At 45.8% G+C, this 14,529-nt stretch overlaps 1 protein-coding gene across 2 annotated transcripts in view; it reads right to left on the reverse strand.

Annotated features, from left to right (window-relative positions):
• Positions 1 to 736, reverse strand: part of FHL2 (four and a half LIM domains 2) — a 76,879-nt gene extending 76,143 nt beyond the window's left edge. For both annotated transcript variants that reach the window (XM_005575182.3, XM_045368681.2), the window contains exon 1: positions 622 to 736. The gene's annotated coding sequence lies outside the window, so the exon portion shown is untranslated. The remainder of the gene's footprint in view (positions 1 to 621) is intronic.
• Positions 737 to 14,529: the final 13,793 nt, after the last annotated feature.

The following is a 14,529-nucleotide window of genomic DNA, read 5'->3' on the forward strand; positions in this document are numbered from 1 at the left end:
GCTCTGGAAATTGTAAAATATTCATGCATTTCCTTTTCAAAGCATGCAATAGCTCTCTGGGCTTTCAAACCATCAGCTGCGAAGAGTCATGTTGTATAAACACACTTTCCCAGAGTAATCAGACTCATCAGTAATTTGCCATTTCAGCCCAGGCTTTCCGGAAATTCTGTCAGGGAGAAAAAGTTCAAGTGCACTGTGGTTTGCCCCCTTTCCAATGTTTATTTTATAATATTTCTTCTTTTGCTTTCCCCTTAAAAAATGTTTTCCGTTGTTTAAAACGGATTCCCACTGAGAGGGGGCAGGAGTTCAATTTTATTTAAATCTCTCCTCATTCCCGATGAGCAGGGGTTCTCTGTCTTCAAGCTGACACCTCTAGTAGCTCTGGGCAGGGCGGCTTCTGTTCTTGGGCTCTGTCGTTGGTGGGAGCCAGCTGCCAGCACCACCTGCATCTCTGCTATGGTCGGCGAGCTCCCAGTGCCCGAGAGCTTCCTCCCAGGGCTGGGACACTCCCTCTGCATGGATCAAGATGCCCACAGAGCTGCTGTCCAAGCCTGCTGCAGAGACAGGCTGGGAAGGACGGCAAGGGTGAGAGAAGAGCACGGGGGAGCCAGTGGCGCTTACCTGCGATGTCAGGGTTCTGTCTTCTGTCCTCCAGCCCGATGAGCGGGGACAGCGGCCGTGCAGGCAGATGGCCGGGTTGGATGGCCCCAACCTTCTGTGCAGCTGCCAGCCAGCTGCGCTGCCCTTGTCAGTGGCGCTATAAATAAGGCACGTCTGGACATCGGCCAGGCCCAGGAGATAAGAACCCAGCCCCTGGCTCCCACATGCCTTTTAAGGTCTCCAGATTAAAGGAGGCTCAGCTTCCAGATGGGAAGGGGCTGCCATGTCCTCACTTGTCCTGCCTGCTTCAAGGACAGCCCAGGCATCATATTTTCCAGGAATCCAAAGGGTGGCTGGACTGGGAAGGCCATCAGCGCCAGAAGGGGACCTCACTTTGTCATACAAGAGGCAGAGCCTCCAACAGGCTGCCCAGCTCCATCTCTGTGAACCCCTCAGATTAGGTGACTGGCTTGGAGGCCCAGGAGTGGAAGGACACTTCCCCCAGGCCACACAGCACCTCAGTGAGCTGGGAAATGTGGATTTCCAGTGCTGCCTTTTGGAACAAGCTCACTGACCTTCTCTTTGGCTTACGAGGGCCTTTGCTTGGGTGAGAGGATGTTGGGAAGACCGAACAATCGGCTTAACAAATGCCAGGCATTTGTGAAGCCGTGGAGTGGAATACATTCGCAGAAAGTTCTCTGCCTCCCCATCCTCCCCGCTCATGCGTGATTATAAGGGTTTCTTGAGCCACACACTGTTTTCTCTATAGAATTACAACAGTGAAATCTTCCCGGAGCCTTTTTAAAGCCATATGCTGGGAGAGGAAAGAGAAAACTGATTTGGGGAACCAACAGCCCCTGATTCTTCCTTAATGTCTTACTTACGAGTATGCTGAAAAGGCACTCACCCACGACGAGGGCCAGCCTCTTCCGAGGACTGTTTGGCGACAGCTGTCTGCATTACCACAACAATCCTAAGCCCGCAGATTTATTCCAAGGAAAGAATAGTGGATGTGGGCAGCGACGTAACCACAAGGACATTTCTCGAACCTCTTTTTTTCTTGGAATTAGGAAAACTTGGAAACAACCTAAATGGCTAACAAAAGGGGGCTGATTAAATGAGAAATTGTGTATAAAAAAGCAGAACAGACCAGTCACACTGGCTTATGCCTGTAATCCCAGCATTTTGAGAGGCTGAGGCAGGAGGATCACTTGAGCCCTGGAGTTCAGGACGGCAGTGAGTTATGACCGTGTCACTGCACTCCAGTCTGGGCAACCAAGCAAGACCCTGTCTCTAAAAATAAAATCAAAAATAAAGCAAAGCAAAACATGCTGCAACCTTTAGAAATGTCAAAGGAGAATATTTAATGATATAGGAACAATGCATATAATAATATATTGAGCCGGGCGCGGTGGCTCAAGCCTGTAATCCCAGCACTTTGGGAGGCCGAGGCGGGCGGATCACAAGGTCAGGAGATCGAGACCACAGTGAAACCCCGTCTCTACTAAAAATACAAAAAATTAGCCGGGCGTGGTGGCGGGCGCCTGTAGTCCCAGCTACTCAGGAGGCTGAGGCAGGAGAATGGCGGGAACCCGGGAGGCGGAGCTTGCAGTGAGCCGAGATCGCGCCACTGCACTCCAGCCTGGGCAACAGCGTGAGACTCCGTCTCAAAAAAAAAAAAAAAAAAAAAAAAAAATAATAATAATAATAATAATAATATATTGAAAATAAAAAGCAGGTCATGGCTCTGCCTGTAATCCTAGCACTTTGGGAGGCCGAAGGGGGACAGATCACATGAGGTCAGGAGTTCGGGACCAGCCTGGCCAACGTGGTGAAACCCTGTTTCTATTAAAAATACAAAAAAAAAAAAAATTAGCCAGGCGTGGTAGTGGGCATGTGTAATCCCAGCTACCTGGGAGGCTGAGGCAGCAGAATCGCTTGAATCCAGGAGGTGGAGGTTGCAGTGAGCCAAGATCGCGCCATTGCACTCCAGCCTGGGCAACAACAGTGGTCACCCTTGAGGGGAAAAGGGCGTATGTATAATATGAGGTTACTACACACAGGTAAGCACCCCCTCCCCCCCCCCCCCCCCACACACACACACCCTGAAAGGATGTGCCACAAATGTGGAAGGTGGTGATGGCTGGAGGAACGGATATGGCTGATTTTATTTTCTTCTTTGTCTTATATGCAATCTCTAAATTATTTACAATAATGTTGTACTCCTTTTATAAGAAAATTAACTTCATCTAAAATCTTAGTTTCTGCGAATCAGAAGACAGCTTTCTGTGTTTCTGCATTAATGAATCTCAGTTTATTTTAAGGTTACAGAATTCCTTGGGATTTCCCCACTCTTTGGAAAAACCTATGTAAGGCCCAGAACCTCTTTTTCATGCCAGTTCCAATGATCTGATGTAGCTGGATCTGTCAAATCCTCCAAGTGCCCCCGTCAAGGCAAAGGCAAGGCAAGAAAGAGAGAAAGAAAAGAAAAAAAAAAAAGCACTAAGAGAAAAAGAAGGAAAAAGGAAATAAACTTTATATAATATATGCAATCATAATGTATATTTTTATCACACCCAGTCACTTTTATCCGACCTAACATGCCCCATTTATGCTCCAATCAGTACATTAGAAAGGCACTTAATGGGCCTTTTATTTAAAGGAGGTACATGTTCTGATGATTGTTTTGTTTTTTAAAAATTATTTTTAACGTAAGTAATGACCTCCTGATCTGACTGTGTGATATAGAGGAACTCTTCTTTTACTTAGAACTCATTTTCAGTGATATGTATGTTGGAAGAGGGGACCCCTTTCCTGACCCGGCTCCTGTAGTATGGAGGGCCCGAAATCCTTTAATTTCCTCATCTGTCTACAGAGACCAGCATGGGATTGCCTCCCCCATGAGCAGGACCTGGCCTAAGACATAGCACTGGGTGGTTTCAATGCTTTTGTGTTGAGTCTTATTGCCAGAGGAGCCTCTATAACAGACACAGCCCTGGGCAGAGCCTGCAGGCTGAGACCCATTCTCTGGACTATTATTTGAATTTGTGGTGCCGAAGCCCTGCTTGGACTATCCAAAGTCCTTCTCGAGTAAGTGCTGACTGCCTACCGCAAAGACTAGCCAGCTGAACCATGGAAAGCATCCTGCAGGTGTCCAGGGAAGAGGGGGCACTTCCAGTCTCAGGTCAGCCTCTGGAGTAGGGTAGAGTTTCTCAAGAGAAGGACAAGATCAGGAAGAGATGGCACTGAGAGTCCTAAGGAAGGACCTCTCTTGGAGGAAGCTAGGCTGGAGGACAAGGAATTGGGGTGCCCAAATAAAGGACTTTCTGAAAGGGCTCGCCAGTTTGCAAGTCTCATCTTTGATCTCTGGGAACAGTCCCCCAAAATGAACAAGAGGAAAAACAGTTTTCTCTCTACCCTTCATGAATTCTTAGCTGGGATGCCCTGGAACACAAGACAGATCAACAGGAGAAAAACAAACAAGTTGAATATTAAATAGCGTGGATACCTTCTATATCCACGGGAGTTACACAGTGAGCGGAGCAAATCTCTAGGGTAGATCTAAGAGGGAGTTGAAACTTTGGACTGATATATCATTTTCTGAAACACAGAAAAAATGGTGTAGGAAAGCCCTGTTGTGGGGGAGAGGAATGCCCAGAGAAAGCACAGAAAATGAACAAAATGGATCATATTAAGTTGGCACCTTCTCCACAGATACATGTCAAGGGATTTAGTCATCCTTCTCTTCCTGGTGCAGGAATGGAGATTTCCTTCATAGATGTAAATACTCTTCAAAAGGGTAACTTTTCCAGCATATTTAGGGGTGGTGTATTTTGGTCTCTAACAACAGCATCTGTTGGGACTCAGGAAACAATACTCCTAAGTATGGGGCTTTGGCAAATTGACTACTCAGAAGGCCTCAGCAACAGCCTCAGCAGCAAGCCCCTCTGACCTTTTCCAGCCTTCCTATCTTCCACCTCTTGTCCTCCCCTGCAGCTTTCAAAGAAACCAGAATCCTCTTCCCAAGGTGGGTCATAGAAATCAGAACTGTCCCGCAAAGCCAGCCATAAAACCTGAAAGTATGGCTCTACCCTTCTCCTGCCTTTCTGGGCAAGAGCTGGCTGTAAAGAAATTCTCTGAGCTGCCATGTCTGAAAGGAGATCGTAAGATCTTCATTCCAGAGGGCTCTGCTCTATAGCTGGGAGGAAGGATTGCCACACGGAGAGGCCAAGAAGAATCTGAGCAGACAGGCCTTGCTGAGTTTTCCCACTCAGCCTGTTAGCGTTAGATCATTCCCTTTTCATCGTATTTCCACGTGACTGTCCATCCCTCATCAAATCTAAGCATAACAATGGACAGCTTTCCTTGGGCCTTTTGGGTCTTCATTCTGAAGGCTCCCATGTCACATAAAGCTTTGATGAAATAATTTTTTTTAGACAGGTCTCTTTCTGTCACTCAGGCTGGAATGCAATGGCGTTATCACAGCTCACGAACTGCTGTCTCAAACTCCTGGGCTCAAGCAATCCTCCTGCCTTAGCCTCCTGAGTAGCTGGAACCACAGGCATGCACCACCATGCCTGGCTAGTTTTTTTTTTTTTTTTTTTTTTTTGTAGAGACAGGGGTCTTGCTATGTTGTCCAGGCTGGCCTCAAACTCCTGTGCTCAAGTGATCCTCTTGCCTCAGCCTCCCAAAGTACTGAGATTGTAGATGTGAGCCATTGCACCAAGCTTATTATGCTTTTCTCTTGTTGGTCTGTCTTTCGTTAGAGAAGTGTTGGCTGTGATCCTGCTGAAGGCGAGGAAAGGTATTGTACGTTTCTGCCTCCACGCAGCCCTGTTTCACATTCTTCCCGCTCCACGCTGACTCACTCTCACAGTCTTGGCGATGGGTGAGATGTGAGGGAAGGTGCCTGCCTGACATTCACTACCCACAGCAGACACTGTGGGAAGGAGCCACATCTGCCGGGGGTGCTGTGGCCAGGACTTGGGACTGTGGTCAGGACTGGGTGTACCAAGGAGGGGAACTGCCCATGAATGTGGCACTTGCCTGTCTTTTATGGTATCATAGGGGAAAGGTGGACAGATACTTCTTGGTCATGTTTTCAAAAACTTGGAGACCAAAACCACAAGACAGATAGGTCTGAAACAAACATTTTTTATTCAATTTGGGAAATATGTACTGAGCCTCCACTAGGAACCAGACACTGACAGGCACGAGGATAGACAGAACGGAGACTCACAGAGGGCCATGAGCTCCTCCAGTTTATCCCCAGCTATCAGCCTGGGTGAGGGCACCCCACCATGGGCAGTGTCTCCTGCACAATTTCAGCACCCCCAGGCCCATGCACTCAGGCATTTTGCCCGTGGGACATAAAATCTTCTTGTTCATCCATCAGTGTTGTTCATTCATTTTTCCAAGAACTGCCCATGGAGCTTCTTCCATGTGCCAAGCATTGTACTAGGTCTTGGAGCCTCAGTCCTGAACATAACAGAAGAGCCTCAGGTCAAGGAGGTTGTGATGAACTGACTGTGCACTGTTGTCATAGCCTGAGGCTCTGACCTTGAACCTGGAGCACCTTTCCCTTGTAGTCACTGTAGGTGCCATTTACCACTGTTGCCACCACCCTCATCTTTGAGGGAGTCACTGTCACTACAGCTTCTTGCTCTGGGGTGGGCAGCCTTAAACTTTCTGTGAACCTGGTTCTGTGGCTCCTGGAGCCTGCCAGAGCTGAGCTTTGTACGTGGGATGGGGCGTATCGTCCGGTCAGCCACCTGCGTGCAGCACAGGCCCACGGCTGTAAGCCTAGCGCTGCTGAGCCTGCTGGGGGGTGTTTGTGCTTCTCATCTGTCACAAGGACCAGCCAGGCCCACGTTTCCCTCCATTTCCTCTATCCCACCCAGCTAGACTGCTGCTGGGACTGCCTTTTCCTCCTCTCCCTCCCTGAACTGAGATGCCATGGGGTTGGAGGTAACGCACCTGGTCCCTGGCTAGAGGGAGCTGGGTCTCTTTCACCATGGACAGGCTTTTCCCTGCTAGCTTCGTGATTTGCATGTCAGAGGAAGACAGCTAGCCAAGGAGCCAGAGAAGGATAACAGAGAGGTAAGAAGAGAAGCACTCAGTGCTGGGGCAGAGAGAATAGGGTTTTAGGAGGGAGTGCATGAAACGATATCATTTTTTGTAAGTTGAAAAGAGTGTAGACCAAGGAAAGCCTTGTTTTTCTGAACTGGAAAGTCCTCAGATGCAGAACCAGTGTGTGTTGGGGTTTGTGAACCGCGTTGCTTACCAAGCGCCTGTCTGCAGAACCTGGGAGGACAAGCCCAGCCTCGTTTTCAAGTGAATACCTTTGATTGCCTAACCATTCCATTCGCTATTCCTGAAACCTCTACATAAACATTTCTTCGCACTTCCCGGAACAATAAACAGGCAGGAAAGGTTGCATAAATGTCCAGTAAGTGTAAATACATTTACGATCAGCTCTGGGAAGTTTCAACCTGAAAAATAGCACCACCATTTGCTGGTGTACAGAATCCAGGCACCTCTTCTTTTGGAACTTGGCTTGTGCTGAACCTAGTTTAGGTGTTGAAATGAACCACGTTACCCTATCAGGGAACTGACTCAATAATAATCTCAGTATGATGTTAAGGAGTTCGGGCCATAACCTGGAAAGATACAGTCCCAAAGGCCATAACCTTGAATATTGAATTCCCCAAAGACCCACATCCCTAAAGTTTAAATCCCCCAAATTTCAATCCTTAAAGATCAAAATCCCCAAAATATAATTCTAGAAAAAAAAATGGAAAATTCTTTACAAGACATTTATTTACATTTTTAAAAGGGGACTTATTAGAGAAATATAAAAAAAAGACTACTTCATAGGCCACTAAACGCAATAAAATAGTCAATAATGACATATATCTTTTTACAAGCATAAAACTCTAGGTATACTAACGATAGTCATACGGGTATAACAGTTATGAGCAGGTGAACCAGATTCCTAACTGTGGTCATGTGAACTATCATTATGGACAACCTGTCTTTTGATGAGATTGATCAAAAACTACATGAGGCCGGGAGCCATGGGCTCACGCCTGTAATCCCAGCACTTTGGGAGGCTGAGGCGGGCAGATCACAAGGTCAGGAGTTCGAGACCAGCCTGACCAACATAGTGAAACCCCGTCTCTACTAAAAAAAATACAAAAATTAGCCAGGGGTAGTGGTGGACGCCTGTAATCCCAGCTACTCAGGAGGCTGAGGCAGGAGAATCACTTGAACCCAGGAGGTGATGGAGGTTGCAGTGAGCTGAGATCATGCCACTACACTCCAGCCTGGGTGACAGAGTGAGACTCGGTCTCAAAAAAACAAAAAAGCAAAAAAAAACAAAAACAAAAACAAAAAAAAACTGACATGATGGTCACTACCACATATGCAGTCACCTAAAGAACCGAGACCTTGAGAAATTTTGTCTTTCACAAACCTGGATATACAAAAAGGATGTCTTTACTTATTGAGAATGCACACAAATAATGCTTACATACAAAATCAACATTGTGATAATGCACTTTCATGGAGTCAAATTTGCAAAAAAAAAGCATAAAACAATTTAGAACTCTCTCAAAGTCTTTACACGATTTAAACCTCCAGTATTGGAAATGATGCAAGAATGAAATATATAGCAGAGAGAATTGTAAAACATAATGCTGCCAGTTTAAAATAGTGGGAAACAAGTTTAAAAAGAACCCTCCCCCACATAAACTAAAAAGAAAATTCAGCATGTGAAAAAGTGTAGTACAGGGATGCATCATGGGCAATTGCACAGAGATAGTCCACAAATGCTGGCTGACTTTCACTATCATTAATTTTATTTTGAAGTCTTACACCAAAAATTTTCTTGTAGGACATGGCCCTCCTCAGAGAATACATTCGCCTCCATTTTTTATATGATGCTGTTCTTTTTGAAATTCTTCTATGAGTCCGTGTACACTGACATGAGCAATCCCTGTTAATTTTTCCCATCTTCTGTGCCATACGTCTAAGTTGTTTTGTGTACAGGGAAGTTCATTCTGCACGCACGCCTATACAGACCCCAAATTTGGTGGAAACTACACTGCTGATCAAACAGCAACAGTGCTGTGTGTTACCTTATTTTAAACTGGGGTTTTAGGCTTTAGAAATTTTGATCTTTAGGAATTTCAGCATTTGGGATTACAGAGTTCAGGACTGTAATGCTTTCCAGGACTACGATTGGCACCTCATATTACATTATCACATCTTCAGCAAGAAAGCAAGCATGCTTACTGAAGACAAGGCTGGGCTTTTCAAACATCAGTTAAATTCAGGACATCACTCTGTCTCAAGTCACATGCTAAAAATATACACAAAAAATGGAATATAACAGTATACCAATAGGTCAGTATCACTCTGTGCATTCCGGATCCTGTGTACCCTTATTTTCTCTCCCTCAAATCCCTCTCGAATTTATGCGTAGAGTCTTTATCCACACCAACTTACATTATAGATGACAGCTGGTGATCCCTTGGCTAAACTTATTTGTACTCTAGCAGCGATCGACACCCTCAATCAGAGGGACGAAACGTGAACGGGTGACATGTCAAACCTCAAATAGCAGCTGAGGGAGAACATGGAGTGGACCAAATGCCATGCTAGCCCCTGAGTTTATATAGAAAGCCACTCCCAGATGTGCCTGTCCGTTGCTGTAGATAATGGGCTGTAATCTGTTCAACAAGACTCTAATTCTAGGGCCGTTTTCAACCACCATGTGGCAGATCACTGGAAAAGCCTGACCATCCCTGGAGACATGATACTGGAACGGAAGGGACCCTGGGCAACTCTGCTGCTCCCCCCACACCCTTGCTGTGTGACAGGGTGGCTGATGTGAACAAGCATCAAAGACCTCCTTTGCTGTCTGGCTTCTGGTTGGGTTTAGCCAATGGGAAGAGTCACCCGAAGAACAAATGCAGGAGAAGAGTGAGGTCAGGTCTTCAGGTGCCCAGGTCTTCCCTGGATACCAGTTCAGGAAAAAGCCACAAGGTAAATAGGTATTTTTAAAATTTTAAATGTATTATTGTGGTAAACATAAAATTGACCATTTTAACCATTTAAAATATACAGTTCAGTGACATTAAGTATATTCAAATTGCTGTGCAACTGTCACCACCATCCATCTCCAGAACTCTTTTCACCTGCCCCAACTGAAACTAAAACTCTGCCCTCACTGAACACCTCTCCGCTCCCCACCCACCCCCCACCCAGCACCTGCTGACCCCCACTCTACTTTCTGTTTCTATAAACTTGATCACTCTAGATATCCCCTCCAAGTGGCATCATACAGTATTTGATCCTTCTGTGACTGGCTTATTTTACTAAGTATACAGCCCTCAAGGTTCATTCCATGTTGCAGCATGTGGCAGAATCTCCTTCCTTTTTCAGGCTGAATAATACTCCATTTTGTTTATTCTTTTACCCGTGGATGGACACCTGCATTGTACAAGGTCAATATTTCCTTTCTTCATTAAATCACCAAATAGTCTTCAGAATAAGTTCACACAGACATAACTTAAACATCAGAAAAATTCAACCTGTGTGACTCAGTTAGGAGAGATGTTAGAAGAACGGGTGTTTCATGAAGCAGGTGTGTATCCCAGCCTAGGAATGTAGGTTTGCAGGAAACTCACTCTCTTTATTTCCTTAGTCGTCCAACACCATTTTGGGAACATAAGCCAGCCTGTTAAAAGATGCAACGTGGGAAGCACTATGGCTAAGACTCTGCCTGAGTATGCGGCTGGAAGGGGGGTGAGACAGTTATTTTCTTCAATCCTGTGGACGTGAAGTAGGCCCCGGAGGACAGAGGCACACGTCTCACTGTCAGGAGCCATGGAGCAGCCTCAGCTGCCTGCATCATGTGGACTGTTTTGGAGCCTGGAGAAGGAAGGCTGGGACCCTGGCTTAGGCCTCTGCCTCCGGTCCACTTCACAGCCCTTCTCCTGCCTGCTGTGCTCCGGGTTCCCAGGGCACATTGTGCTGGAGCCTCCTTTCCCAGCTTCTGGGGCTTAGCTGGGTGGTCCCCTCTCTGTGCCTATGCTGGTGTCTCTGGCAGAGCTGTGGTCCCTTCCATGGTTTGAGCTTCTTTCGGGTGACCCCAGTCCCCAGGCCACTGGCAGTGGCTCCTCCTCACTCTCCCAATTCAGCCTCTCAACACCCCCATCATCCGTGCACCTGGTGCCTAGTATAAGTTCCCTCTATTGAAATTGCTTGGCCGGGTGCGGTGGCTCAAGCCTGTAATCCCAGCACTTTGGGAGGCCGAGACGGGCGGATCACGAGGTCAGGAGATCAAGACCAGCCCGGCTAACACGGTGAAACCCCGTCTCTACCAAAAAAGACAAAAAACTAGCCGGGCGAGGTGGCGTGCGCCTGTAGTCCCAGCTACCCGGGAGGCTGAGGCAGGAGAATGGCGGGAACCCGGGAGGTGGAGCTTGCAGTGAGCTGAGATCCGGCCACTGCACTCCAGCCTGGGTGACAGAGCCAGACTCCGTCTCAAAAAAAAAAAAGAAAAAAGAAATTGCTTGAAGTAGATTCTGTTTTCCTCCTTAGACCTTTCGTTTATTTATTTATTTATTTATTTAGTTAGTTAGTTAGTTATTTTTTAGACAGAGTTTCACTCTTGTTGCCCAGGCTGGAGTGCAATGGCGCGATCTCTGTCTCCCAGGTTCAGGTGATTCTCCTGCCTCAGCCTCCCGCGTAGGTGGGATTACAGGTGCCCACCACCTTTTTTTATATTTTTAGTAGAGATGGGGTTTCACCATCTTGGCCAGGCTGGTCTCGAACTCCTGACCTAAGGTGATTCACCCACCTCGGCCTCACAGAGTGCTGGGATTACAGGCGTGAGCCACTGTCCCCGGTCCTATTTAGACCTTTTAAACCATTTCTGGAGGTTGACAGAGTTTATGTAAATTAAAGTGTCATTATATATGAAGGTCTGAACAAACTAACTAGAAATATAATCCCATCCTCGGAGCTTCTCTATTTTATATTTTCATGTTGAAGTGAGCTGGGTGTCCTCTAAGATCGGTAGAGTGACACTTTGAGAAGGGGAATTCCTTAACCAGACTAAATCAGTGAATAGGATTTTGCAGAGGGAATTAGCTAAATACACTCCAAATTAGGGAAGAAGGGATTCTGACAGCTAGAAAATGCGAAAGTCCAGACTACAAAGGGTAGCAGCAAAGCAGACACGAAAAATGGAGCATAAATACACTAGCCTTTCATTTAATTAATCACTTTGATGAGTATTTAATTAGAAGAAAACTCTATTGTATTAGAGGAGAAAATGTCTTAAATTTAGTTAGTGGTAACAAAATGGATTAAATCAGTGAGTTCACGGGACTGTGTGTCTGACAGCAGGAGAGCCAAGAGCTGGGCTGGGCAGCTGAGGGTGTAACAGAGCCCTGTCCAGGTGCCTGTTCAGGTAGGGCAAGGTTGGGAGGGGCAGGACTGCAGCACCCAGGCCAGTCTCCAAGGCTTCCTTCCATGCACCCAAGGCTCCAGGTAGGTGAGGCAAAGTGAACTCATGAACACCTATTGATTTATGGCACTATCACTCACTTGAGCCAGAGATACAACAGATGTTGAGCACCCAAGACTTCCTGAGCACAGAGACTCGGTGCATTATCAGCTGCTCTGCCCTTTACAGTATCACGGTGAGGTCATTAACAAGCAAAGGAGGTTGATATTGATGAGGGGTGGAGCAGCACTTTGTATTACGGCTAGTTCCGGCTCAGGAGAAGACCTGTGGAGAAACTTACAAAGGATGGGCTCTTTTGGGCATGTCCCACGTTGTAAGTGGAACCCATTTCACCAAAGGAGTGAATTCCACTTAGAGTACAGAAACTCCAAGTGAGCCAAAGAATAGGGAGGTGGGGCCATGCACACCATTATAGTGGAAGGAAGTGGCGTATGTTTAGCTTAGAAAAGCTGCTCAGATGTTTCTAATGAATCCCTGCCTCCACCTCCAATCTCTCTGTCTGAGAGTTACCCTCAAAGATATTTGCAACAATCCTCTCTTAATGGCATATGAAGAAACTAGAAATCAGAATCATTTGTGTTTGTTCCTTTATCATGGTTTACCACAGATATATTATTTAAGCCTTACTTGATCCAACAATAATGTATTTTGAGTTTCATTCATTTGTACATTCATTCAACAAACCCCTACAGACTGCCACTTAAGTGACAGGTGCCAGTGCACAAAACCTTGGGTATTCATTTCACACTACCTTAATGTAATGGCTTCTTATTACCTTAAAAACCCAATGCTTCTGCCATATTAAGAAGAGATGTCCAAATAAAATCCATGTTTAATGATTCATTCTTGATCCCCTAATTGACTTTTTTTTTTTTTGAGACAGAGTTTTGATCTTGTTGCTCAGGCTGGAGTGCAGTGGTGCAATCTCAGCTCACTGTAACCTCCGCCTCCTGGGTTCAAGCGACTCTCCTGCCTCAGCCTCCCAAGTAGCTGGGATTACAGGCGTGCGCCACCACGCCCAGCTAATCTTTTGTGTTTAGTAGAGAGGGGTTTTCACCATGTTGGTCAGGCTGGTCTCGAATTCCTTACCTCAGGTGATCCTCCTGCCTCAGCCTCCCAAAGTGCTGGGATTAAAGGCGTAAACCACCGCACCTGGCCCCCTAATTGACTTTAAATTAGTCCCCGTTTTATTTTTAGCCACTCTTTAGCTTTGTGTAATAGAATTAAAAGTTTGAGTGTGGTACAGTTTGAAAATTCTTGTCTCCTGTAGATGAAATTGCTAAGAAACGAAACAAACAAACAAACAAAAATCACTCTGAGCTTTAAGGTCCCACGAGGGGTTAACTTCTCAGACTGAAGTCACTGGCATTAGCTTGTGCTCAGCACATGGGCACCGTTGAAGACATGTGGACCCAAGTGTCTTGGAAGCACAGCCACACAGCTGTTGCTGTGTTAACTAATGTGTATTTTCTGTGATCATGTCAAAGTTACTCCTGGCACCTAACCGGTAATCCAGCCCCTGGCACTGGGCTGGTCCAGTGCTGATGGAGAGCTTCTATCACTACAGTGGGAGGGATGGGTTGATTTTGATCATCTTGGCACTATAAAGAGAATTTAGGAAAGGGGGTAGAAACTGGCTCTGTAGGCAAAGAATAGAGTTAGTGTTAACAAGCAGAACACATAGGATTTTTGAACTTGGAAGCTGGATTCCCCCTAATTGTCAGATGCTGAAACTTACACAATGGAATATTTTCAGAAGTCTGAGATAAGGGAAGGCATCCATAATAGCAACTATTCAGGAAGACATTGAATTGGACCACATAAAAAGTAAATGGCATAACATAACACATGACTTACAAGGGTTAAAAGGCAAACACAAACTGGAGAAAATATTATAATATATATGACAAAGTATTAATATTACTAATACAGAGTTTTTATACATTAATATAACAAAAGTAATCAATCCAATAGAAAATTTGGTCAAGTACATAAAGCTGTTAATTTACCAAACAACAACAAAAGACGTCAATGACCTAATGAAAATGTGCCTAACCTCACTAGTTATAAAGAAGTACAGGCCCAGCACGGTAGCTCACACCTGTAATCCCAGCACTTTGGGAGGCCAAGGTGGGCAGATCACTGGAGCTCAGAAGTTCGAGACCAGCCTGGGCAACATGGTGAAATCCCATTTCTACAAAAAATACAAAAATTATCCAGGAGTGGTGGTGGACTCCTGAGGTCCCAGCTACTGGAAAGGCTGAGGTGGGAGGATTGCTTGAGCCCAAGAGGTAAAAGCTGCCGTGAGCCATGATTGTGTCACTGTACTCCAGCCTGGGCCACAGAGGAAATAGTCTCAAAAAAAAAAAAAAAAAGTGCAAAGTAAAAAA

The sequence above is a fragment of the Macaca fascicularis genome, chromosome 13 (assembly GCF_037993035.2).
Source record: "Macaca fascicularis isolate 582-1 chromosome 13, T2T-MFA8v1.1".
In the NCBI taxonomy this organism is placed as follows: domain Eukaryota; kingdom Metazoa; phylum Chordata; class Mammalia; order Primates; family Cercopithecidae; genus Macaca; species Macaca fascicularis.